This window comes from Poecilia reticulata, chromosome 18 (assembly GCF_904066995.2).
Source record: "Poecilia reticulata chromosome 18, P_reticulata-male-v2, whole genome shotgun sequence".
Classification (NCBI taxonomy): Eukaryota; Metazoa; Chordata; class Actinopteri; order Cyprinodontiformes; family Poeciliidae; genus Poecilia; species Poecilia reticulata.
Genome location: NC_088847.1, coordinates 27,309,152 through 27,336,585, shown reverse-complemented (window position 1 = coordinate 27,336,585; position 27,434 = coordinate 27,309,152). Strand labels below are relative to the sequence as shown.

Genomic DNA, 27,434 nt, shown 5'->3' with positions numbered 1-27,434 from the left:
AGAGAGAAAAAGTGAAAAATGTTTTATCTCATCAGGTTGATCTTTATTTATAGCAGGACTTTGACTGGACTACGTAGCACAATCCAACTGACTTCATCCTGAATGCAGCTGGTATGTTCTCCCAGTGTTCGGTTTTATGTTTTAAATTAATTCAAAAGGCATGAATATCACTTCGATGCAAAATGATGTACAGTAATTAGTTATTGTTAGTTAATCTTTCCCTTTTCGTTTAATTGTGATTGTGATACTATGTGATATCTACAGAGCGGTTTCTAATTATCTGGGCTTTTGTCTTATTATTTTGGGTAAAAGTTTTTCGGAGGTCTAGTTTTTGTTATTTCTGCAATAAATTAGTACACATTTGATTAAAACTGCTTCTGCTTCTGGTTTTTGGTTTAAAATAGTCATTATTAAGATTTTTACCAGTTATTTTATTCTGTTAGTTTCCTATAAAAACTGTGATTTTAGTTTCATACAGTTTCTTATTTCAGATTTGGGCTCTCTCAAGGAAATATGGCGGCTGAAAAGGGGAGGACTTCTCAGCTCATTTCAGGTTTTCTTTTCCAGCCTTGGAATAAAGTTACTGCAGCTCATAATACTCTGGTTCATGCTGTTTCCCAGTGGAAAAGCAGGAGTAAGTTACCACAACTTAACAATTATAAGATTGATATGCATATGGGCATAATTACGTATGAATGAAGAGTCTACCTAATATAGTAATAAAGACTCTGATCATATCAGGAATCAGTTATTGGTGACGTTCAAGTGTATTTTCTACTAGCTAACTATTAAAAAACTGACTTTTTTATACTGTGATTGTTGTTAATTCAGTTTTGTCTTCTCTTTTCTAACTGTAACAGCTGAAATGTTCTGGTTGTTCATAAAAATGACTCCTGGTCGAGTCGTCCATCAATGTAAGAGCAAAGGTGAGTTATGACAATTTAAGAGTGACTAAATATGCATCTGTCCGTCCGTCCATCCGTCCATCCATCCATCCATCCATCCATCCATCCATCCATCCATCCATCCATCCATTTTAATGACCTTTAAGATTATTGCTCTATAAGTTAAATATTGAAACAGTGTCTTGTTTCATGCCATTTCCTTTAACCCAGTTTTATCTTCTCTTCTGTAGTGACAGCAGTTGTAAGTCTCTTTTTTGGCGTGGTGATGAGTCCGTTTCGTGCCGTTCGTCAACCAATAAACAAATGTAAGTTATGGTGATAAAGTCTGTCTGTATACATTATATGTGTAAGCAGAGAGAGGAAATGGAAACAGACTGTCAGAGGCTCCTGTTACTGCCTGATAGTACTTTGCATTTTCAGACCTTTACTGTGGTTAAATTTGGGCTCTTTAATTTCTTTTTGTGTTTAGTTTTACTCTGTGAATAATTTCAACTAGGAATTGTAAAATACTTGGTGGTATTAATGTTTTTATTCCTTTTCACCTCCAGTTTTGATGAAATTAACCCCCCTGAATGAGGTGAAACAAGAGCTGGAGAACCAGAAACGTCAACTCATAGCAGAACTAGGTCAAGTTGAGACTGAAAGGAAGAAAAACAAAAGGCACCTTCAGTCTGTGGAGGAAGAAATATCAGATAGAGAAGGTTCTGATGGTGAGAGGTTGTTAATAAACAAAGAAGAGCTGTTAAAGTCCCAGTGGAAACTGGATGAACAGAAGAAAACATGTGAAAGACAAATTTTAAACATAGAAAAGATCCTGGAACCCATAGAGATTTTTGAGTGCTATTAATGAACAGAAATAGGGAAACTTAAAATAATTTGGTTTGTGAATATTTTAGCAATTTTCAAACAGAAGAGGGTTTTATTCTCAAAACTGCGTTTTTTGAAAAACGTCATATATTCAATTAAAGATGTCATATTTTTTTAAAGTGACCCTAATCTGGATGTAAAAAGGACCACATTATTTTATGATAATGAAGACATTTTAGAATCATTCATCAATTTTAAAATAAGTCAGTAACAGTTATATACATGAATTTGGGTAAAAAATGCACCTTATGAATGTGTTCATGTTTTTCTGTTGGAAAACTTATGTAAGCTAAGCTGATTATTTTTTCTCTGCAAATTTCTGCCAATTCAGATATGTTTAACAGTTATTTTTAAAAAGCTTTTTTCCATCCTTCATCCATCCATTTTCTAACACCCTTGTCCCTCAGTGGGGTCAGAAGGTGCTGCTGCCTCTCCAGCTAACGTTTCGGGCAAAAGGTGGGGTCACCTGGACAGGTCACCAGTCTGTCACAGGGCAACACAGAGACAGACAAACAACCATGCACACACACACTCACACCTAGGGAGAATTTAGAGAGACCAATTAAAGTCATGAACTGTGGGAGGAAGCTGGAGAACCCAGAGAGAACCCACCATGCACAGGGAGAACATGGAGACTTCGTGCAGAAAGACCCTGAGCGGGGAATCAAACCCAGAACCTTCTTGCTGAAAGGCAACAGCTCTACCAACCGTGCCACTTTTTTTTCCTAATTTATTAATAGTATTTAGTAGAAACATTGTGAACATGCTGGAAAATAAAAGAAAAATGATCACAGCTGTATTTGTGGTTGTCTTTTTGTTTTTGTCTGTTATCATTTTTACATTTCCTAACTTTCCGTTTCATTTTTCAATAAATCTTCTGGTACACAGATTGTTGAAACTTCATAGTCAGATCAGCTGACCTTACATGAATCAAAACTATAAAAATGGTGACAGCAGCAGTAACTGAATCCATCTTAATCCATATTAATCCATATTTTTCAACTTACAATCAAATGTTGGGAAACAGGAATCAGAATCAAAACAGCTAAACAATCACATCTAAAAATATCTTTAAAAATTTAAATGTAATCTATATGAAAAGTACAACTTTTATAGCAAGTCAAATTCCAATATCTGTAAAAAAATCTGCTCTCCATGCATTCCTATGTCTGAACTATATCATGTATTTCATTACATAATTGAATGCAAAAGCTACAAAAGCCATGCATACACCCAGTTTATGACACATAATGTGAGTAAAGGGCAGATCCCAGAACTTTGACCTGCTGGGTGAGTTTATCAGCTTAAAGCAGCTCATTCAATAACAATACATGACTTCACACAGAGGTGAGTGGTGTAGCCTTTCAGAAATTAACATGACATAATATTGTAGTTTGGTTCAGTATTTTTCAGATATATTTTTTTGCCAATGTTCAGTCATTCTATAACTGTAATGATTATAAACTTTAGCTGTTTTAACTTGATCTGTTTTAACTTTAACTGTTTTAACTTTAGCTGTTTTCCTGATGTAAATTGTTCCACACCTCAGTCCGATTTCTGTGCTTTAACTTTGCTGCAGGTTTCTGGATCAGTTATTATCATGGGTTATAAAATCGTATCTGTTCTCGCATCTGTTGTGGCTTTTTCCTCATGGAGCTGTAAGTGATTCTTCCATATAATCTAACACCGTTACATCTGTCTCTACATGCTGTGTTTCTTTTTAAAATGCTCTCATGTTTTTGTCCTTTTCAATGTTAGATTATTTTCCAGTGGATAAACCAACAGATCAAAGGATGGTTCATTTTCCATCGCAAATGCAGCCAATAAAAAAGATGGAAAATAGGGAAAGGAAATTGAAAGAGCAGCAGACGACTGTAGTTGTAAAGCAGAAAGATTTCAAAGCAGAACCTGTTATAGTAAGTTATCAGTTGATTAACAGTGACTTTTACATTTCAGTTTCATTTTGACTACATTTTCAGCATTACACGTCAGAATGTGACATGCTGATAATGCATGGAACACTTAACTCTTTTGAAACTAAATAATTGATTCTTTCAGGACGTGACGATGCCACATCCCTCAGAAAAACTCAGTTTCACATCTACAGTCTCCACGTTGAGTGGATCCTTCCCTCTTGGCACAGTGTTCACCATTCTTCTGATTCACATGTGTGGAGGTAATCTGGGTTTCATTTTTTAAAATCAGCTGCTTTTCTTGAACTCCTCACTAATAAAATGCTGTTCTGTTGTAACTTCAGCTGATTTGGTGGCAGCTGTGTCTGCAGGGATTCTCCACCTGTTCTCCATCAATGTCTTCATCGACTTGGTGTTTGGGGTGATCACTCTTTACCACATAAACAAGATGAAGCGTAAGTCTCTGATTTTAGTCATTTTTTGTTTATAGCCAAAGTAGTGTTGGGAATGGAAATCCCGATCGATGAATCATAATTTGTATTGACACACGGAGCATAAAATCAGCCAAGAAAAGCATTCAGACTTTACTTATTTTATTCACTTTCAGCGCTGAAAGGAGACGCTTTTACCATTACATCCGAGAAGTTTCTAAAAAAGTCTGTGCAGCGTCTGAGGAGAAAGAGGAGGGTAGCTGATTATATGGACTGAAGACACTCCCTGAAATCACACCATGTCTCTGTGGCCTGGGAAAACGTTTCTTTTTTGTGAGAAATGGACTTTGGTGTCTAACAGAATCAAACATGTAACTCTTTACTATGGGCCTTTTGTCTAACAGCGTGTGACTTTCTCGACCTGGTAAAGCGTCTCAACAGTAGCTACAAACTCATCAGCTGGTAGAGCAAAACATAAAGTAGTATGATGTAAATGAACCATTATTAGTTTCTCATTCACTTGGTATACTAAGTGTGGTACACTAAGTGAGCAATTTCATAAATGCTGGTCCAGAAATTAGTTTGCAATAGAACTAACAGATAAAATTTAAGCATAAATACGAACACCTGGAGAGAATTAGTTTGAAAGTTGTTGGGGGGTTTTTTGTGAAGAGAACTACTTAAATTGGATAATTTTCTTCTTCAATTCAAAATTCCTTCCTTTTATCCCAAAGGGAAATTAAATCTTGCTACTAAAATAATCTAAAATATCTTTAAAAAAATCATTTTAGATGGTTTTGCTTTGGACAGGAAGGATCTCCAGTTGCAGTCAGTATTGTAACAAATCTAAAGAGATCTCTGACTGAAGACTGTTGCTGTATCACAGCATTATGACTGTCATGACACAACAACTCCATTGTTGGACAGAAGAGGAAATATTCCACAGTAACATGTCCTGGATGACACCATCAGTTGTTAGCTAGCATTGCTAAATCAACTCATTTGCTTTTGCTGCTCCACTTTTAACCTCTGTCTGGCCGCTTGGTTTGGAAGATTCATGGATACTCTGCATCCATGAAGTATCCTTTTCAACTCCTCTGGGATTTGGGGTCAAAGTTCAAGTAAAGGGAATCAGTGGCTCAGGTTTTAGACTAGATGGCCCTGACTCCAGAGTTTCTCAGTTTTTATCCAGGAGCTTCCTGGGGAAAATCAGAGTCTCTGCATCAAGAAGGGCATCGGTGTAAAATGTCTGCCTCGCCTGTTGGCATGTAGCTTTGGAGTGGGGGACGCTGCTTTGCATGTTGCCATGGATACACATTATGGCAATAGTTCAAATATAAAACAGTAGGAGCAGAAATCCTTCCAGATGCACAACATCCAGAACCAGAGAAACTGTTGTCCAGACAAGTAACACGTCACCTTTGCATTTCAACTAATACATTTTAATAGGCTGAAATGCTTCGTTAATCCAGAAAGCTGAAACTGGATTATTGATTTTAAAAAACTGAGCTTCATATCTCTTATTTTTTTCTGTTTATGTTCTCTTGTTGAAAAGAAACCGACACCTTAACCTAAACGCATTTTGAAAAGCTCATGTTCTTTCAAGTGTCTTCTACTGATATATAAAGAAATTTGTATTAACCCTATAAGTGGGTCAACCCTATATGCATTTAAAATGCTCAGATTCATGTAAAGCTTTGAATGTGTTGGATTGTCTTAAACAAGCAAACTTCAGAAAATTGAATGAATTTTTTTTCTTGTTTTTATTTTGACAACAGGTGAGAGAGAAGAATTGGTGAAGACGAACTCTGAGCTTCAGAGGAAGCTCCAGGTGACGGAGCAGGACTGCAGGGATGAAGCTGCTACGCTGCAGGAAGTGAAGAACAAACTGAAGACATGGATGCATCACATCAGAGTCACAGCGGAGGACATGGAGGCTGAGACAGAAGAAACCAAACTGAAGCTTCAGGCTCAGAAGGAGAAAGTGACCATTTTTAACCAATCTGAGTATATGAAGATGGTGGGGGATGAAATGCAGGTGGAAACTGGACAAGATTAAGAAAAGATGATACAAACATTAAAAATTAGAGTTTTTTTATCTACAGAGGGAGGGTAATTGGTTCAGACAGTAAACATAGAAAATATTCATATTAATATTGTAAAGAGTTACAGCATGAAAAGCCATAAAGGTAAAAAAAAAATAGATTTAAGTTTAGATGGAAAATGTAAATAAATGCTAATTTATTAACCTGGTTACTGACTCTGATGGTCTATATATATATATTGTATTTATTTTTTTCTTTTTGATGACTGAATGTACTTAAACCCAGTTTGTCAACTGTTTTCGTCACCTGTCATGGTGGCAGATGTAGCAGGAGGGTGAGAACAGTCACCTCTTTCTTCTTGGTTACTTCTTATTGCGCCTTTGACAGTGCTCATAGTTGAGTGTTGTTTACCGTTAATTGCTATGTTTAATGGAGCAGACAGTTGTGGTTTCTGACATTGGCAATATGGGCAACCGCCCAGGGCGTTATTTTTGTTACGGATGGCAGGAGACCTCTGCGGATTGTGGCACAGAGATGAAAGCAAAACAGAATGAAGAAGAGTTTGAATTGATACCAGTTAAATTTATTTCAGCTCTAAGTATTTAATATCTAGGTGTTTTTATGGGAATGTGGATCTTTCAGATCAATTTGAGAAGCAATTTTGATAGATGCACTTAATTTTATTGTGTCACGTAGCGCGGGGCGCAGGTCTTGGTCTTGATTTGGTCTCGGGTTTGGTGATCTAGACTACAACTCTGCTACGTGGCTCCTTGGTTCCATGTCCTCCCCTGCCCACCCTTTCAGTTGGATTTCTTTCAAAAATACATGCCACTTTGGCAAAACAAGTGAAGTTCATTTTATGTTAGGACAGGAGACAAGATGTTTCCATCCCTGAAATTATGATGCATAGAATCACATATCTAAATCTAAACTGCTACAGAGTAAACACAATAAAAACATGCTTTTTCTGTGGGATTGTTCATTAAAATGGCACATTTCTGATGTATTAAAATTAAATACAATTGGTTCACTTAATGATATTAACGATTAGGTAATGCATTCAGTAAGTACTTTTACTTTTAATACTTAAGTATATTTTAAAAGCCAGCACTTTTTTACTTTTACTTAACTAAAATGTTAATGTGGTACTTTTACTTTTACTTGAGTACATTTCTGTCTGTGTATTTGTACTTTTAATTAAGTACATTTTTTGAGTACCGTTTCCACCACTGAGTTGTTGTCTCAGGATTAAAAGTAACAAGGAAGATGGTTCAACTCAACTCTAATTCCCAGTAAGGCTGATAATCAACAAGCAGCCTGACTGGGAATGAAATAAGTATAAGCAAAAAAATATTGTAAAAGATTAATGTTGGTCTATTTTCTGTGAAATTTAGATTGTCACAAGCAGTTAGACCACATCATGATTCAAACAACATTTATTCATCAAAATGAATTTATTTAAACAAATAAAATAACTTTTTACAATATCATGTTCAAAACACAAATAGAAAGATTTGACACATGATTAATAAACTGAAGCTGGACAATCATCATGCAGCCTGTTTTAAGTTACAGACTGAAGCTGCTATTCACATTATTGACCACCAGATGTCACTAAAGAGAAGCTTTGAGTGTTGAATCAGCTTCAGTCACAGAAAACGTCAGGTGGTTTCTCCTGAGAGAGCAGGGGGAGTGGGTGTGTGTGCGTGTATGTGTGTGTGTGTGTGTGTGTGTGTGTATGTGTATGTGTGTGTGTGTGTGCGTTGGTAAATGTGGTTTAGCAGGACATTTCGTCAGAATACACACAACACTAGCAGGACATTTTGAATTAACGGGACAGGAGCGGTGTCCTGCTAATTTTGACAAAAATCTAAAAGCGTAGAAAGGTTTCTATTGGTCTAATAACCCCAAAAATGCAAAAAAAACGAGATGTCCGGTTAATACACATAAACCTGATTTTGTGTATAATCTGTGTATCACCACAGCGCCCCCTATGGCAGGTTTGTGTAATAGCAGGACCTCATGAATATTCACACAACCTCTCATTCTGATTGGTTGTCTGCCGGAAGGTCCTGCTAATTACTACAGTGTCTTTCTAATTCACGTGTCGCTGTTTACACACATGAATTGTGTGTAAATTGCCAACTCTTACACTGGGGATGAGATGGCAATATGATTACTCTGTGCTATAAGACTGAATATTTTATAAAGGTTAGTTGGATGCCTAAACCCAACCTTGGAATGTATGTGGCACCTAAAAATATACAGAAATTAATATATATTTTGATCAAATTTTGTTTAATTAAAATATTATGAATAATAAATATGTGGAATAAGTGCATGGATTAAAATAAATATAAACCATAATAAAGCAATTTTTTCACCAAACTATTCCACTGCTAACAGTTTGTTGATTCTGGTCTGCTCTGCATCCCCAGAACCAAGCATTTTGAAGCAGAATTTAGCTTCAATGTACCACAAATCTTGAATAAACTTCCAGAAAACTGCAACACAGTTGAATTCCTTTAAATCAAGGCTAAAACCACACCAATTTACAGTTGTTTCTGAATCTTAATCATTGGTAGATGTATCAATATATTTTATGTATATGATTTTAATTTTGATTTTACTTTGAATTTAATTTCTTTTTCTTTTTATGGTGAATGTATGTTATTTTTATTACTTTTTAGTTCTTTGATGTAAAGCACTTTGGCCTTGTGGCTGAAATATGCTATACAAATAAAATTGACTTGTCAGCAGTTTTCAGATCTTGCCAAAGAATCTCTGCTGAGTTTATGTCTAGACTTTGACTTTGCCTTTCTAAAACATAAATATGTTTTTATTTAAACCATTCCATTGTAAATCTGGCTTTATGTTTAGGGTAGTTGTCCTTCTGGAAGGTGAACCTCTGCCCCAGCCTCAAGTCTTTTGCAGACTTCAGGTTCAGGTGTGTTCAGGTTTTCTTCCAAGATTATCCTGTATTTGGCTTAGTCCATCTTACAATCAACTCTAACAATTTTCCCTGTCCCTGAAGAAAAGAAGCACCCTCAGAGCAAGATGCTGCCACCACCATGTTTGTCAGTGGGGAAGGTGTGTTCAGATTGATGTGCAGTGTTTGTTCTCCACCACAAATAGTGCTTTGCATTTTTGCCAAAAAGTTCATTTTGGTCTTGTCTTATCATTTTTGCTGTATCCCAATTTAGCTTTTGGCAAACTGCAACTTCTCATAGTTATAGGGACTTCTTATAGTTTTCTTTATACCATGGCTTTTCTATTGCCACTCTTCCATAAAACCACATTTTTGCAGTGCATGACTAAGTTATAATGTGGACAGATTCCCCCACCTGAGGTGTGGATATCTCTGCATTTCATCCAGATCCACCATGAGCCTCTTGGCTGTATCTCTGATCAGTGCTCTTCTTGCTCAGCCTGTAAGTTTAGGTGGATGACCTTTTCTTGGTAGGTTCACAGCTGTGTGATTTGCTCTTTCCATTTCCAGATGATTAATGGAACAGTACTCTGTGAGATGGCCTAAGCCTGCTTTAAGCTTCTCCACAACTTTATCCCTGTCCTGTCTGGTGTGTTCCTTGGACTTCATGCTGTTTGTTCCCCAATATTCTCTTAGCCAACTTTTGTGGCAGTCATAGAGGAGTTGAATTTTTTACCATTAGCAGTCAACTTCTGAAGACAATTGGTTGCATTCAGGGGACGGGGGCTGAATACTGGACTTTTAGCTTTTATTTTCCATAAAATTCTGTGAAAATATATTTGCAGTTGTGACAAAATATGGAAAAGTTCAAGGGCTATGGATACTTTTGCAAGCCACTGTACTTACAAATAGTAAGGCAAGTCCAATGACAGAAACAAGGTCCAGACAATCAACAGGTATGCACTGACAGCTCCATTTGACAAAGTCTTAGACTGAACCACAGCACAGAGGCAGTATTCATGATGGCACATAAGCAGGTCCCTAGAACCAGAGCAATAACGACCCAGATTTGTAATACCAAGCAAGATATTCAGTGAATGCTATGCAATGAGTCCCCTGAGACAATCTAGTAGCTAACACCAGGATGCAAGATGGTAGCATGATAAGAATACATGGAACGCCACAACCAAGTACCCAGAATAGTGTGAAGAAACATCTGAAGGGAATATAACCTTGAACACACCTCTTTAAAATGGGAAATGCCACACAAGGTGGTAGAAAACGAACAAGCTAAGATTCTGTGGGCCTTCCATATACAGGAAGACAAAACAGGAAAAGCAAACCAACTGAACATGGTGATCATTGAGCAGCAGAGCAAAGCAGTTATGATGTAGCTATCCTGAATGAACAGAAGGTACAGAAAAAAACTAGAGAAATACCAAAGACTAAAAAGAACCATCATCCTCCTAGAACCTGAGAAAAAATTTGTCCACATAAGTGGATGACTTATTTTGGACTGTCTAGTCCACAATACTAAATTTTGCTCTAGATGGGGTCTGGTGTCCACACGTTAGGCCATTATTTTAAGACTTAGTGGTGGTGGAAGATTATAACACATTACAGGTTAGACTCAAGATGTCCAGTGTTTCTTTTGTTGTGTAAGTTTACAAAAGTTAGCAACTGTATAGCTTTACCATGGTGCTAAACATGGTGATTTAAAATGAATAAGTATTTTTCTGAGAAAAATGATGTCCAGATATCATGTAAAAAGATAATTCTTTGTTTTTGCAATCATTAGGTCCCAATCAACCCAAATATCAGACGAATTAATAATGCATGCCATGCAAGAGTTTGGGTCTTAGGTGGTTACAAAGAATGTGGAAGTTGAAGTCAACAGTAGTGCCTGTGGTCACTGAAACCCTCAGGGTAATGACCCCTAAACTGGAAGAGTGACTCAAACAAATACCTGGAGATACATCAGACCTCTTGATACAGAGAAGCACACCTTTGGGAACTGCTAATATACTGTGAAGACCACTCACGCTCCAAGGCTTGTGGTAGAGGACCCAAGCTTTTTTTAAAATTTAATTTCCCTTTTAGGATCAATAAAGTATTTTTGAATTTGAAAGAAGGGATAACCAGTCATGGAGTAATACAGAATTACAAATATAAAAATAAAAAGCATTTATTTAAAAAATATTTAAAGTGCCAAAAATATCATGATTACTTATGTTACTGTTAGCACAAAACTTTTAAAATGTATATTTTGTCGTTATCTCAATGTCGCTACTCTGCATACATGTAGATTGTCTAGGTAGTCTAAATTGTCTATTGGCAGGTACATCAGCCAACCTTTTTCTGCAGGTGTTGTGTCTGCCATTAGACAACAGTTTATGTTGGATCTTTTTATGATAGTGTTTGGAACTGCCCTGCTGCTGAAATGTGCTATACAAATAAACATGATTAATTGATTGAACAGAAATGATTAAAAGAAGTGACAACATTGCTGGTGGGAGATACCATCTAACTGTTGCCTCTTAAATAAAGAAAAATGTATGATAAACTATTTAACTTTGAAATATTGAATGAAAGTTACAAAATATTACTCAAATAGTTTTTTCTTGTTCCTGGAAAAAAATCAGACCTTGTGTGCTTCAGAAACAAAATGGAATTCTCCTTTTGTTGTATCCCTCCTCCTCTATCAACTTGGTACAATCCGACAAGTCCAGGTGCAAGCCATTAGTATTCATTTAACTTGTTTCATTTGTTTTGCGTGGAGAAAGAGGTAAGACTCATACAGAATCTCTTAAGACATTTAAGTACATATAGTTTAGTAATTTTGCAGAATGTTGTAGGTTACTTGATGCTTGGATACACCAAAGCATCTGATTTGCAGCAGTTTAGCTAGTAATTACCAACCATGTTAGCCAGTGTACCAGAGTTTAAAGGGAAGGTGGCTCACTCCAGAATTAGATAAAACTGTATTTGGTCATTTTCTGTACATCAGTGAGTGATATTGTTTCACAGGCACAAATTATCCTAGATAGTAATCATTAGTATTAAGATGATGTTTTAATTTTTTTAAGATTTTGAGAACCTGTCAATAGAAAGTCAATTATGTAGAACTGTGTACTTCAGTACATCATTTTCGCATAAAATAACACCAAATCATATTATGTACAGCAGGGGTGTCAAACTCAAGGTCTTGAGGGCTGGTGTCCAGCAACATTTAGATGTGTTTCTGATGTCACATGGCTGGATCAGATGGGATGGTCATCAACTTGACTGCACTGAGAAGCTATTTCAGTAATATACTTAAGGTGTTTTAGACCAGACAGACATGTAAAAGTTGCAGTACACTGGCCCAGGAGGCCTGGAGTTTGACACCCCTGGTGTACAGTATCATGTTGTTACTCAGCAACACATTCTCTGATCTTTGCAGAAGATGTCAGCAAAGAGGTCTCAGAGAGCAAACATGATTCCAATTGTTATTGCTCCTTAGGTGAAGATAAAGAAGGATTTGATGTAAAATACCCCAATTCATTTAAAGGTGAGTTGTGACTTTATTATGCATAGGATTCCAGTGTTTATTAAAGGATTGTTTTTTCCTTTGTTTTGCTTTTTCACTTTTAAACTATTTTTATACTACACATTATTAGCATAGATCATGTTCGATGATCATTATAATCAAAATACCTTTCTTTTTCCAAAGGAGACAAGCAACTGCTCAAAATACAAAAGCTTATATTATATATATATATATATATATATGAGGACTGAGTTTTGAAATTACAATTACAAAATAATGAGTTGCATTCAGTTGACAAAAAATGTTTAAGTAACCACAGAAAGACATACATTTAGATCAATTGACTGATTTTGAAAAATTTTCATTTCATTTGCTACTATTTGATATATCTGCATTGTTTAAAGTTTATCCTACTTATTATGTGTACCTACAGGTAGAGGTGTGTTCAGCTAAAGGTGCTTTGCTCATACAGTTGGTGGACTTTATTTATGGAATAATTCAGTGTACATCCCTTCATTTCAGATTTCCAAAGTTGAACCGTCAGGCTGGTGATGTGGACATGCGGATCCTGTTCAACCAACCCTCCAGAGGTAATTTTGGTCTCCAACGACCAACTTATTCTCTAAAATAAAGTAATTGAAATGATATTAAATATTGTTCAAACACACATGTGTTGTGTAATACTAGATATGTTAGCTGCATAAAAAGGAGGACTGAGTTTTGGAATGACAAATATAGAAGAATGAAAATTACATTTAGAAGCGCACATACACACAGGTCCTGTGTAATACTCAAAATGTAAGGTGCAGGAATAGGGAGGACTGAGTTTTGAAATTACAAGTATAGAAGAATGAAAGTTACATTGAGGAGCACACATACACACAGGTCCTGTGTAATACTCAAAATGTAAGGTGCAGGAATAGGGAGGACTGTTTTCTACATTGGGAACAAACTCACATATAGTGAGTGTTCTTTACATTTCAGATTTCTAAAGATGAACTGTGTCAGGCTGGTGACGTGGATGCATGCGGATTCTGTTCAACCAACCCTTGCAGAGGTAATTTTGGTCTCCATCGACCAACTTATTCTCTAAAATAAAGTAATTGAAATCATATTAAGTACTGTTCAAACACATAGGTGTTGTGTAATAATAGATATGTTAGCTGCATAAAAAGGAGGACTGAGTTTTGGAATGACAAATATAGAAGAATGAAAATTACATTTAGAAGCGCACATACACACAGGTATTGTGTAATACTCAAAATGTAAGGTGCAGGAATAGGGAGGACTGAGTTTTGAAATTACAAGTATAGAAGAATGAAAGTTACATTGAGGAGCACACATACACACAGGTCCTGTGTAATACTCAAAATGTAAGGTGCAGGAATAGGGAGGACTGTTTTCTACATTGGGAACAAACTCACATATAGTGAGTGTTCTTTACATTTCAGATTTCTAAAGATGAACTGTGTCAGGCTGGTGACGTGGATGCATGCGGATTCTGTTCAACCAACCCTTGCAGAGGTAATTTTGGTCTCCATCGACCAACTTATTCTCTAAAATAAAGTAATTGAAATCATATTAAGTACTGTTCAAACACATAGGTGTTGTGTAATACTAAATATGTTAGCTGGATTAAAAGGGAGGACTGAGTTTTGAAATTACAAGTATAGAAGAATGAAAATTACATTTAGAAGCACACATACACACAGGTCCTGTGTAATACTCAAAATGTAAGGTGCAGGAATAGGGAGGACTGAGTTTTGAAATTACAGGTACAGAAGAATGAAAGTTACATTGAGGAGCACACATACACACAGGTCCTGTGTAATACTCAAAATGTAAGGTGCAGGAATAGGGAGGACTGTTTTCTACATTGGGAACAAACTCACATTTAGTGAGTGTTCTTTACATTTCAGATTTCCAAAGATGAACTGTGTCAGGCTGGTGACGTGGATGCATGCGGACTCTGTTCAACCAACCCTTGCAGAGGTAATTTTGGTCTCCATCGACCAACTTGTTTTCTAAGATAAAGTCTTTGAAATGATATTAAGTACCAGTGGTCCCCATCCTTTTTATCACCGCGGACCGGTGAAGACTTGGCCATTTTTCTGTGGCTCGGGTTCTTCTTTTTTTACCCCGAATTTCCCCTTACAACAATCTTAGAACGTTGCTTGCGATAATCGTAACCGTTCATCCTGCCATCTATGGCATGCTAAGACTGATCACATCCAGTCCTTGGAACATTGGGACTGCTCCGATCTAAAATCGGGCATATTCTCACAGCTTGTAGGGTTTTCCTTGATTGGGAGCTAGAACTCAACCTGTTCAATTTGACAGGCAGCCAATCAGAAAGCGCTGTGACGTAGCTCATGGAGGGGAATCCCAAACAGCTGAGCTGACATGCCCAAAATGAGTCCGGTGGACATCGGAGATATGTGGAAACAGCATGAATGTTTATTCAGCATTTCGTACAAAGAATATCCACAGAAATGATGACAAGTGGAGTTGGAGCAAAATTGCTACCACAGTTGATAAACCCGGTAACTTTTCAGCTATCCATCATTAAATTAACGTGACACAAGGCTATTCATTCAGTCAAGGCTTGATGCTTACACTAGCTATATGCATTGTAGGTAGATTGTAGTTGTGACATCATTTTGTACTAAAGCCTGCTCACATGGCAAGATTTGCTCCTGTTATGTGGCTGGACACACAAACCTGTTGTACTTTTATCAGCTCTGTGGTCACAGAATTTGGAAAATCGTCTGACAATCCTAAAATCTTGCCGTGTGAACCACACTTAAGACTTACAAGCTATACTCCTTGTTTCTCGTCTCGATCACTGCCATAATGCTCTCTGACTCTAGTCGCTATGCTAACGTTCACACATCCCTTCAATATAAGATTTGAAAATGCCACAAAAACAAATATTTATTTTCATGAAAATTTTAACTTACGACAATGACAAATTAATGGGAGTCCTGAGCTTGTTTCTCTGCAATGAGATGATCCCACCTTGGAAACGATGACACACAATGCAGAGGGTGTAATGGCAAAGCAGTTTGAAGCTCCATTGCCTCATTTGTAAGCCGGTACATATTATGCAGAGTGGGCTTGGAACATGGGAGTCACCTACAAGTCCAGGATAAATCCACTCTCCTGTCTCTGGTCCTTTTCCCCTTTTCCAAAGAAACTTTCCAAACATATCGCTTTCTTACTCATTGTGGGCTCAATGTTAGTGAGCAAGACATAACCGAGAGAATCCGGTTAAAGGGTTTTCAAAATAAACGATCCTCCATACTCAGACAATATGTAACACGAAAATATTTTTCTTGTGCGGCCCGGTACCAATTGGTTCACGGACTGGTACTGATCTGCGGCCTGTGGTTGGGGATGACTGTTAAGTATGGTTCAAACACACAGGTCTTGTGTAATACTTGATATGTAAGCTGCATAAAAAGGGAGGACTGAGTTTTGAAATTACATGTACAAAAGAATGAAAGTTACATTTAGAAACGCACATACACACAGGTCCAGTGTAATACTCAAAATGTAAGGTGCTGGAATAAGGAGGACTACGTTTTGAAATTACAAGTACAGAAGAATGAAAGCTGTTTTAGAAGCAATCATACACACAGGTCCTGTGTAATACTCAAAATGTAAGGAGCAGGAATAGGGAGGACTGTTTTCTAAATTGGGAACAAACTCATATTCAGTGAGTGTTCTTTATATTTCAGATTTCCAAAGATGAACCGTGTCAGGCTGGTGACGTGGATTCAGGCGGGTCCTGTTCAATCAACCATCCAGAGGTAATTTTGGTCTCCAACGACCAACTTATTTTCTAAAATACAGTTTTTGATATGATGTTAAGTACAGTTCAAACACACAAGTCTTGCGTAACACTTGATATGTAAGCTGCATAAAAGGAGAGAACTGAGGTTTGAAATTACAAGTACAAAAGAATGAAAGCTACATTTAGAAACGCACATACACACAGGTCCTGTGTAATACTCAAAATATAAGGTGCAGGAATAGTGAGGACTGAGTATTGAAATTACAAGTACAGAAAAATAAAAGTCACATTTAGAAGTGCACATACACACTGGTCTTGTGTAATACTCATCATGTAAGTTGCAGAAATTTGGAAACCTGAATTTTGAAATTACAGGTTGAAAAGAATGAAAATGACATTTAGAAACGCACATACACACAGGTCCTGTGTAATACTCAAAATATAAGGTGCAGGAATAGTGAGGACTGAGTATTGAAATTACAAGTACAGAAGAATGAAAGTCACATTTAGGAGTGCACATACACACTGGTCTTGTGTAATACTCATCATGTAAGTTGCAGAAATTTGGAAACCTGAATTTTGAAATTACAGGTAGAAAAGAATGAAAATGACATTTAGAAACGCACATACACACAGGTCCAGTGTAATACTCAAAATGTAAGGTGCTGGAATAAGGAGGACTACGTTTTGAAATTACAAGTACAGAAGAATGAAAGCTGTTTTAGAAGCGATCATACACACAGGTCCTGTGTAATACTCAAAATGTAAGGAGCAGGAATAGGGAGGACTGTTTTCTAAATTGGGAACAAACTCATATTCAGTGAGTGTTCTTTATATTTCAGATTTCCAAAGATGAACCGTGTCAGGCTGGTGACGTGGATTCAGGCGGGTCCTGTTCAATCAACCATCCAGAGGTAATTTTGGTCTCCAACGACCAACTTATTTTCTAAAATACAGTTTTTGATATGATGTTAAGTACAGTTCAAACACACAAGTCTTGCGTAACACTTGATATGTAAGCTGCATAAAAGGAGAGAACTGAGGTTTGAAATTACAAGTACAAAAGAATGAAAGCTACATTTAGAAACGCACATACACACAGGTCCTGTGTAATACTCAAAATATAAGGTGCAGGAATAGTGAGGACTGAGTATTGAAATTACAAGTACAGAAAAATGAAAGTCACATTTAGGAGTGCACATACACACTGGTCTTGTGTAATACTCATCATGTAAGTTGCAGAAATTTGGAAACTTGAATTTTGAAATTACAGGTAGAAAAGAATGAAAATTACATTAAGAAACGCACATACACAGGTCCTGTGTAATACTCAAAATATAAGGTTCAGGAATAGTGAGGACTGAGTATTGAAATTACAAGTACAGAAAAATGAAAGTCACATTTAGGAGTGCACATACACACTGGTCTTGTGTAATACTCATCATGTAAGTTGCAGAAATTTGGAAACCTGAATTTTGAAATTACAGGTTGAAAAGAATGAAAATGACATTTAGAAACGCACATACACACAGGTCCTGTGTAATACTCAAAATATAAGGTGCAGGAATAGTGAGGACTGAGTATTGAAATTACAAGTACAGAAGAATGAAAGTCACATTTAGGAGTGCACATACACACTGGTCTTGTGTAATACTCATCATGTAAGTTGCAGAAATTTGGAAACCTGAATTTTGAAATTACAGGTAGAAAAGAATGAAAATGACATTTAGAAACGCACATACACACAGGTCCAGTGTAATACTCAAAATGTAAGGTGCTGGAATAAGGAGGACTACGTTTTGAAATTACAAGTACAGAAGAATGAAAGCTGTTTTAGAAGCGATCATACACACAGGTCCTGTGTAATACTCAAAATGTAAGGAGCAGGAATAGGGAGGACTGTTTTCTAAATTGGGAACAAACTCATATTCAGTGAGTGTTCTTTATATTTCAGATTTCCAAAGATGAACCGTGTCAGGCTGGTGACGTGGATTCAGGCGGGTCCTGTTCAATCAACCATCCAGAGGTAATTTTGGTCTCCAACGACCAACTTATTTTCTAAAATACAGTTTTTGATATGATGTTAAGTACTGTTCAAACACACAAGTCTTGCGTAACACTTGATATGTAAGCTGCATAAAAGAAGAGAACTGAGGTTTGAAATTACAAGTACAAAAGAATGAAAGCTACATTTAGAAGCGCACATACACACAGGTCCTGTGTAATACTCAAAATGTAAGGTGCAGGAATAGGGAGGACTGAGTATTGAAATTACAAGTACAGAAAAATGAAAGTCACATTTAGGAGTGCACATACACACTGGTCTTGTGTAATACTCATCATGTAAGTTGCAGAAATTTGGAAACTTGAATTTTGAAATTACAGGTAGAAAAGAATGAAAATTACATTAAGAAACGCACATACACACAGGTCCTGTGTAATACTCAAAATATAAGGTTCAGGAATAGTGAGGACTGAGTATTGAAATTACAAGTACAGAAAAATGAAAGTCACATTTAGGAGTGCACATACACACTGGTCTTGTGTAATACTCATCATGTAAGTTGCAGAAATTTGGAAACCTGAATTTTGAAATTACAGGTTGAAAAGAATGAAAATGACATTTAGAAACGCACATACACACAGGTCCTGTGTAATACTCAAAATATAAGGTGCAGGAATAGTGAGGACTGAGTATTGAAATTACAAGTACAGAAAAATGAAAGTCACATTTAGGAGTGCACATACACACAGGTCTTATGTAATACTCATCATGTAAGTTGCAGAAATTTGGAAACCTGAATTTTGAAATTACAGGTTGAAAAGAATGAAAATTACATTTAGAAACGCACATACACACGGGTCCTGTGTAGTACTCAAAATATAAGGTGCAGGAATAGGGAGGACTGAGTTTTGAAATTACAAGTATATAAGAATGAAAGTTACATTGAGGAGCACACATACACACAGGTCCTGTGTAATACTCAAAATGTAAGGTGCAGGAATAGGGAGGACTGTTCTCTACATTGGCAACAAACTCACATTTAGTGAGTGTTCATTACATTTCAGATTTCCAAAGATGAACTGTGTCAGGCTGGTGACGTGGATGTATGCGGATCCTGTTCAACCAACCCTCCAGAGGTAATTTTAGTCTCCGACAACCAACTTTGTTTCTTATATAAAGTCATTGAAATAATATTAAGTACTATTCAAACACACTGGTCTTGTGTAATACTCATCATGTAAGGTGCAGAAATTTGGAGGACTGAGTTTTGAAATTACATGTAGAAAAGAATGAAAGTTAAGTTCAGATGAGCACAGACACATGGATCCTCTGTAATAAACTGGATAGGTTCATACATTAGGTGGACATTGTTTTATTTTTAGAAACAATCATTCATTGTGTATACCTTCATTTTAGCTCTCCATAGAGATGCCTTGTCAGGCTGCTGAGTTGGATGCATGCAAATTATTTTCTGGCAACTCACCTGACATAAGTTTTATCTCAATGACCTTTTTATTTTCTAAAATAGTCATGAGAATACTAAGTACTGTTCAAACACATGGTTATTACGATTCAAAACAATTAATCATAACAATTCATTGGTTTTGATACCTACACAAGTGTCAGGATAAAATTCTTATTTTAAGATTACACTTTTTTTGGTTAACAGTGGTTAACTGTGTGTGAGATCATGATATCATCCATGATGAAATGTCAAGTTTAGAAAAATGTTTTATGTGAAGGACTGTTTTCACCTCTGAAATGGAGTGGTGTGTGATGTAAAGGTCAGAATTGGGTTCATCTTTTGAATATGATCTTCCATGTCTAGTTGTGCTGTATGTTGAAATTGAGTCATAGTGCAGCACTGACTTTTTAAATACTTATGCTACCTCCCTTTGTCAATTCTTACTTTTCTCTGTCTAGTTTGCAACCAGTCCCTGCACAAAATGTGTTATTGTAAATAAAAGGAGGACATCACTGGTAAGCTTTTAGTAGAAATATTCTTGCTGAAACGCTTTCAATGTATACAAAATATGTTTTTAATCAACAGGTCTGTCCAGAACAAAGTTCAAGTGAAGCGATATCATCAGAAGAGGAGTATGCTCCTGATTCCGTAGATGATTCAGACATCTCATGGGATGACAAATGCACTCCACAGAAATATGGACTAGTTATAGTCCATATTTCCATTTTTGGACTTCTTAATGCACATAAATTTTATGTTTTTTGTATGTGTATGCCATGGTCCTGATAAATAAAATTGGCCCTGACAATTACTGTTGGTGTCATGGGCGGAGCCAAGCACCTCATTATCGTTTGTCCTTTTAATACAGCATTGGGTCACATTCTTGTATTTTGAGTTCTGAAGTGTGTATCTAAATTTTTAAGTGAGATCTATGTTGTGTAGCTCTAACAAGATTTTTGACAACTTACTACGTCTTTCTAGCATAAGTGGAAAGGGGTGTCCGTTTAGTGTTGCAAAAAACTGGTTTGAAAAAAGTGTCCTGCTAGTACACCAAAACCAGTATGTGTGTGTGTGTGTGTGTGTGTGTGTGTGTGTGTGTGTGTGTGTGTGTGTGTGTGTGTAATACCTTGTGGGGACGATTTTCCTGACACATACTACGTTGTGGGGACTAATTGCTCCTTGTGGGGACCGAAGCCTGGTCCCCACAATGGGAAACCCTGTTTTTGAGTCAGGGGTCAGAGTTAGGGCTAAGGTGTAAATTGAGTTTTGGTTAGGGATAGGTATGTGATGGTTAGGGTTAGGAAAAGGGTAAAGGTTAGGTTTAGACTGTAGAAATGAATAGAAGTCAGTGGAAAGTCCCCACAAAGATAGCCAAGCAAACATGCATGTGGGGGTGCGTGTGTGTGTGTGTGTGTGTGTGTGTGTGCGTGTGTGTGTGTGTGTGTGTGTGTGTGTGTGGCCTTTCCCTCCTTTAATTCAGACACTTAGAGAAGTGGCTTCTTAATAAATTGATTCCACAATGTCAGTCTGAGTTTCATAGTAAACTTTGTTTAGCAGTTCACATTGAAAAATAGTTTCACAGTAATTGAGTCAAACCTATAATTTTTTCTTTCTGTAAACATTCAGCCCTCTGTCAAGGTAACAAAATGAAAGGTGAGCTTAATCGAGACTCTACTTCACACCATAAAACACGTTTTGACCTTTCCAGAAATAGTTTAAAATTAATCCTAATAGTTTAAACTGACAGCTTTCTCACATACATAAAGTATCAGACTGATGTCAGCATTTACCTGGAAATGAGAGAAAAAGGAGAGGTCCTAAAGATGAGCCCTGAGGTTCACCTTTCCAGATTGGTTTGGTTTTAAATGATCTGAGAACAGATTGATTTTCATAATGCAAAAAGGAAATCTATTATAGCAGTGATCCACTTAATCTTCACATTTTTAAACAGACATTAAAAAAAATATTGTTATATATTTGAATTTGAATATATATATATATATATAAATGTTATATATTTTGCAAAAAATATGTTAAAATCGCGGTTTTGGCAATATTTTCTTAATCGATTGTAATATCTGGGACTGATCTCATGACAGTGGGGTCATGTTTTAAAAAACTACAATAATAAAACATGATAACACCTGGTGAACGATTCTTTGCAGGTCAATATAAGAGTAAAGAATCCCACTTCCCAAAATCCTGCCTCACATTCGTGGAAACAAAAGAGTTTCACTTCAGCTTAGTGGAACCACTTCTCTATGACAATGTAGAAGAAGAAAAATACACCAGTAGCTGCTAAAACCTTAAGAGTCATATACTTGCTGCAATTAAACTTTTCTTTTAATTGACATTAGTAGATGAAAATCAAAACTCTAAACTTTACCACTTCTTATAAAACCTGATGACATAATAAACCGCTTTTCTTTCTTTTTTAAATGCTCTTGAATGAGATTGAAAAAAAAAGTCTTAAAAATAACTTCAAATTACACAAATACAAACATTGGACATTCCACTGAATACTGCATGAGGTTGTATTCTGAAACATTTAGAAATGACTGTCTTCATTATTGCCAGTCATTATTCTCTTCATTATTTTTGAAGGTTAGGAGACAAACTGAGTGTAACTTTGTGAATTTACTAATTGCAGATGTTTTCAGTATTATTTATAAAAGACACACAGATTATTTAGTGACAAAAGAATAGACCGGCTCCTGTCCTGATGAATATTGTCTGATATGAGCTGCACAAACCTCCCGCCCTGAAAAGAAAGAAAAATTATTTGAGTGAAGTTTTGGTTTGTAAATATTTGTAACTTAAGACTGTAGTTGTGTAACTTGGTTACATTTAATCAGAATATTTACAGAATTAAGTCATGTCACATTGAGCTGCAGGAGCATTTTTATTTTTTCTGGTATGTTTCCTTTCAGTGGTTGTGGTTTAAATGAGGACCCTGAGGGGTCGTTTGTTTCAAACTCTGCTTTTACTTTATCTTAACTAACAAGATAAATTTACTTTCCTCTGTGTCTTAGATCACACATCTAAAAGCATGAATATGAGCTGCTGAGCTAAATCAAACACAGAGCTAGTCTGACGTCATGGTGGTTCACCACAGAGCTGATAAAAAACGCTGTTACAATAGGAGGTACCTGTCGGTCTGATAGCAACAAAAGCGTACGTGACTTGGTCTGTTCTGGTTTCTCCACCTGAGAATTTAAAGACACAGGAACTGAAACCGTCTGACAGAGATGTGAACAACTGCAAACGGAAAAAATAAAATAAAAATACTGACCGTTTCTCCTCCTTGGTTTGTTGACAACAGCATAAGTGACACTGTTTAGATCTGTACTGGTCTCATGCTTCAAGGCTGCAGTGGAATATAGAAACAACAAAAACTGCAATTACAATTTTTTCATATGACCAAAAGTGATCACTTTTGCCGTGTTGAGCCAATTTCTGCAGGCTAGTAATAAATACTGAGGTGATTTAGCAATACCTTTGTGTTTCTTAAAGAAAATCAGTCCAGCAAGCAAGAGCAAGGATCCGAAGATGCACGACAAAATGATGACAGGGGTCAAATACCGCACAGGCTCAGGTTCCTCATCAAATTCTGAAAAGTAGAAGATAGTAATTAGGCCATCAGGCAAATGCTAAATTACTAAATGTGCTGTTTGTTTTGTCAAAAAAATATTTTTGCTCTTAGAATTTGGTAGTTCAAACTATACAGGATATACATATAATGACATAAGTGAAAGAGTCAAAGTGGAGCTTTGGATTAAAAGGCAGAGGCCCAAAATGGCTGCCATGCACAAGAAACTCAAGAAAACTTCAAACATGCATGAATGAGTCAATGCAACCCACAGAACTGTTTTTAATGAGTGAATAACATGATAAAATGCTAAAAACATTTATTTTGCATAACAGTCACACTTTATTGTTTGAACATTAACAATAAAAAGAATTTAAATATTAGTTATGATAAAAAATTACCAGGTTTTGTCTCCATGAAGAGAATTTCATCTTAATACAAAAACTAATTTGTTTGACTTTAAAGTAGATTAACATTTGCTAATTATATAAGTATTAGTAATTAACAATGTTTTATATTTTTGCAATATTTTACATTAATACAAGTGACAATTAGCATTTTTTGTGAAATTGTAGAACTTGTTGAAGTTGTAACAATTTCAAGTTGACACAAAAAAACTTAATAAATTAATAATAATAAAAAATATATTAATGTAAAAGTTAGAGGTCTGGAAAAATGTGGTTGATGAATTATTCATTATTTATTTACCTAAATAAATAGTGTAGCTCACTATATTGTGAATGAGGAGGCAACAATCTCTGGAACTGTTCTGCAATTTTTTTTCAGCGTTTAGCTTTATTTGAAATATAAACACCTTAATTTCCTTACATTTAAGTGTAGTAATCAAATTAATTATTTGTAGTTAATCAAGCATTTTAAAGAAAAATATAATTTACATAATAAAAAAATTAAGCATCCTTTTTCTGGTTGAGATGTTTCTTCAAGTTGTTTTGTATAAAAAGTTTGCATATTGGATTATGTGTTATGTTCTTTGGTACATTAAGATGTTTTACTAGATTTTATCTGGTGTGTTTGAAATAGAGCAGAAAGCAAAAAGCTGCACAGAACAAAAACAAACCAGTCAGAAACCAGTAACATCTATTTACCATTTCCTGGTTTGACGACAGACAGCCAGCTTTCTGCAGAGAATCCAACTCCAGGAATGTTACATTTGTAGAATCCTTCATCAGACTTGGAGACATTATGAAGCGTCAGGACGTTGTTCTTATCATAGGTGGTTTTAATGCTCTGGCCATCTTTGATGAAGTCACATGTTTGCGGTTTCTCATCATTAATATTAATACAATGAAGAATCACATCAGATCCTTCCTTCACTGGTCGGGCCGTAAACTTAAGGATCATAGGACCATCTGAGCAACGTAAAGAGGACAGTAAAAGAAATCCCGACATATTTATTATGATATGTTTAAAATGTCATTTTAAACATTTGAAGAAGACCTGTGATAAAGATGTTGAGAGCCTGGCTTCGTTCGCCCTCATCATTTTCACACCAGTATTCTCCAGAGTGTTTTCCAAAGGTTTCCATCATGCAGGATGGAGCTGGGATGCTGCAGACTTCAGAGTTATTTGCTGGACTCAACTTTTGAAGGTTTTTCATGATGTGTTTGTCCCTGGGGCAGGATACAGACACAGATCGGTACTCAAAGAACTGAAGTTGATCAGGAGAGACAACAGGAAAATCTGTGATGGAAGAGGAAGAAGTAAATAAATGATTTATAACATATATAGCAACACGAATCTTTAAAAACAGAGCAAATCTATTTTATCAGCAGCTTGTGAGACTTTTAAGATGACATTAGTTTAATTATCAATGACAACAGATTTAAACTGGATTGATTAGTAGCAAATTGAAAAACTTCAAACTATTTCTGAAGAGCATCATATTTAATTCTGTTTGTAAAATAAAAACATTTTTAAAATAGTTTCCAGCTCACCAGAGAAGCTCTGAGCAGACGTGGACAGCAGAGCGAACACACTGATCACTGCAGAGATGTAATAAACTGATGAATCCAAACCCTCAATGCACCAGCATGAAAACAAGAGTTAAAAACACTTACAGATTTGGATGCAGAGAGCTGTGACCTCCATGATGCTCGATGCTGACTGACAAGTGTCTCACATTCACACCGAGGCCACATGCAGCTCATGACTTCCTCTTCCTGTCTGGATGATCACTGATGCTGACAGAGGAGGAGGTATAAATGTTCAGCAGTGACTGAAATATTACTGACTCACCCTCTGTTTTATGATAATCCAGACACATAAAGTTGGAGTTTTGCCTTTTCCTGTGATGAAACCTGAAATCCATGTTTTTAACTAAGTGAACAGAGAGGAGCTCTCTGAAAACAGCTCCATGCTGCCCCCTGCAGTATTTTTCTTAAGAAGCATTGTTCATATATGTTCTCTGATCAGTGTGAAACATCTAGATGTCCAAAACTAATAGAGCTCAAAATGTTGCTCCAGTATGAAATCAGAAAGACTGAATATAATTGGACACCATTTTAAAGTGAGTTTCTTTCTTTTTTTTCAAAATTGGCATTTTTCAATTAGACAAATTTATTTCTGTAATTTCAATTTGCGCAGTTTTATAATTAATGGAAATGCAGCTAACAGATGGATGAAGAGATGGTCTTTATAGTACAATAGAGACACAAGACATCAACCAGGGACAGGAAGGAAGAGAACATTTAGCACCTGACCAGGACAGATGACCTGCGGTAGCCACTACTTTACAATCTTCAATAGTTAATAGTTGTAGTTTTAGAGAACAGATTAAATAAGGTTTAATTGCTGCTGTAAAGTTTATCCCAGTCAGGCTCAGATAAGGTCACGCTGAACTTTGAAGTCAACAATAAAGCACTTTGTTCTTTGTTGTACCTGGAATAGTAAAAAAACATGATACATAAAACCGATTCATTCATTCATAGCAGAACTTTGACCCTTCAGTGTTTTCTGCAGTCTGAGGTGAAGCAAGTAAGAACGCATCCTCTCCTCCCGGTGAGTTAATCTAATGTAAAATGTTCTTTTCAAACATTATTCAGATGCTTATTTGCTCTGCAAAGTAATTTACTTTGATTTTTTGAAAAACTTCATGTATTTAAATGAAAACATTTTTCATTTGCTAGATTATGAGAATAATGTGTTGCATTTATGAATATAAAGTGATTTCTTTCTACAAGTGCTTAAGATATATTTTTATACAGTTACAGAATAACTGTAGATATTCTAGTTTTTCCAAAAGCACTTGAATACAAACCAATGTCAGTATAAGTTAACTTTGACTTCCACACATCTTGAGCTCATCAGGAAATAATAGATGTTTGAGCAGGTTTTGGTGATGTGGTTTGTGATGTGAAGTTTAGTTTTTGTTTTTAGGTAATAACATGACAGTCCGAATGTATCTCAGTTTGGCTTCATCACGTTTCTTGGATTCAACCTGGTTTATTTCTATCAAATCAAAACCATGTGTTGTGATCTGCATTTCTGGTGTGGCTGTTTCTACTGCTCTCTACTGGATATACAGACGTAAGTTATGGTCATTTATTACTAATAACATAACAAATACTGTTAATAACAAAGAACTTACGCATTTATGTGATTTGATAAGATTTATGATGAGTCAATTAATTTTAAAAAGTACTTCAATACAATTTCTTGTGAATGAGTAGGATGTTATTTAAGTCTCTCAGACAGTATTATCTAACTGTGAGAACTTTACACAAAGGCAGTTGATGCATTATGTAATATTTATCTGAAAGAGCCATGTAATGTGTGTGAGAAACATTTTCTGCACAAACTGTTTTGACTCCTGCGAATACATGCTCAGGTATGTGTAGCTGAGAGGAATGTAAGCCCGAATACAAGGCCCTCAGTGAATCACAAAGAGTTTCATTAGTCGTCTGATGTTTGGCATCACATTTTGATCTTTTTCTCTGGTCT

At 36.1% G+C, this 27,434-nt stretch overlaps 3 long non-coding RNA genes across 3 annotated transcripts; all 3 read left to right on the top strand.

Annotated features, from left to right (window-relative positions):
* Positions 1 to 3,843: 3,843 nt before the first annotated feature.
* On the top strand, positions 3,844 to 6,282 carry LOC103460930 (uncharacterized). Its single transcript, XR_014084515.1, has 2 exons — positions 3,844 to 4,140; positions 5,895 to 6,282. It is a non-coding gene; the product is annotated as an uncharacterized LOC103460930 (long non-coding RNA).
* Positions 6,283 to 7,881: 1,599 nt separating this feature from the next.
* On the top strand, positions 7,882 to 13,744 carry LOC145548738 (uncharacterized). Its single transcript, XR_014084744.1, has 3 exons — positions 7,882 to 12,640; positions 13,142 to 13,209; positions 13,604 to 13,744. It is a non-coding gene; the product is annotated as an uncharacterized LOC145548738 (long non-coding RNA).
* Positions 13,745 to 18,525: 4,781 nt separating this feature from the next.
* On the top strand, positions 18,526 to 20,727 carry LOC145548931 (uncharacterized). The gene is made up of 2 exons (XR_014084876.1): positions 18,526 to 19,556; positions 20,344 to 20,727. It is a non-coding gene; the product is annotated as an uncharacterized LOC145548931 (long non-coding RNA).
* The last annotated feature ends 6,707 nt before the right edge of the window (positions 20,728 to 27,434 follow it).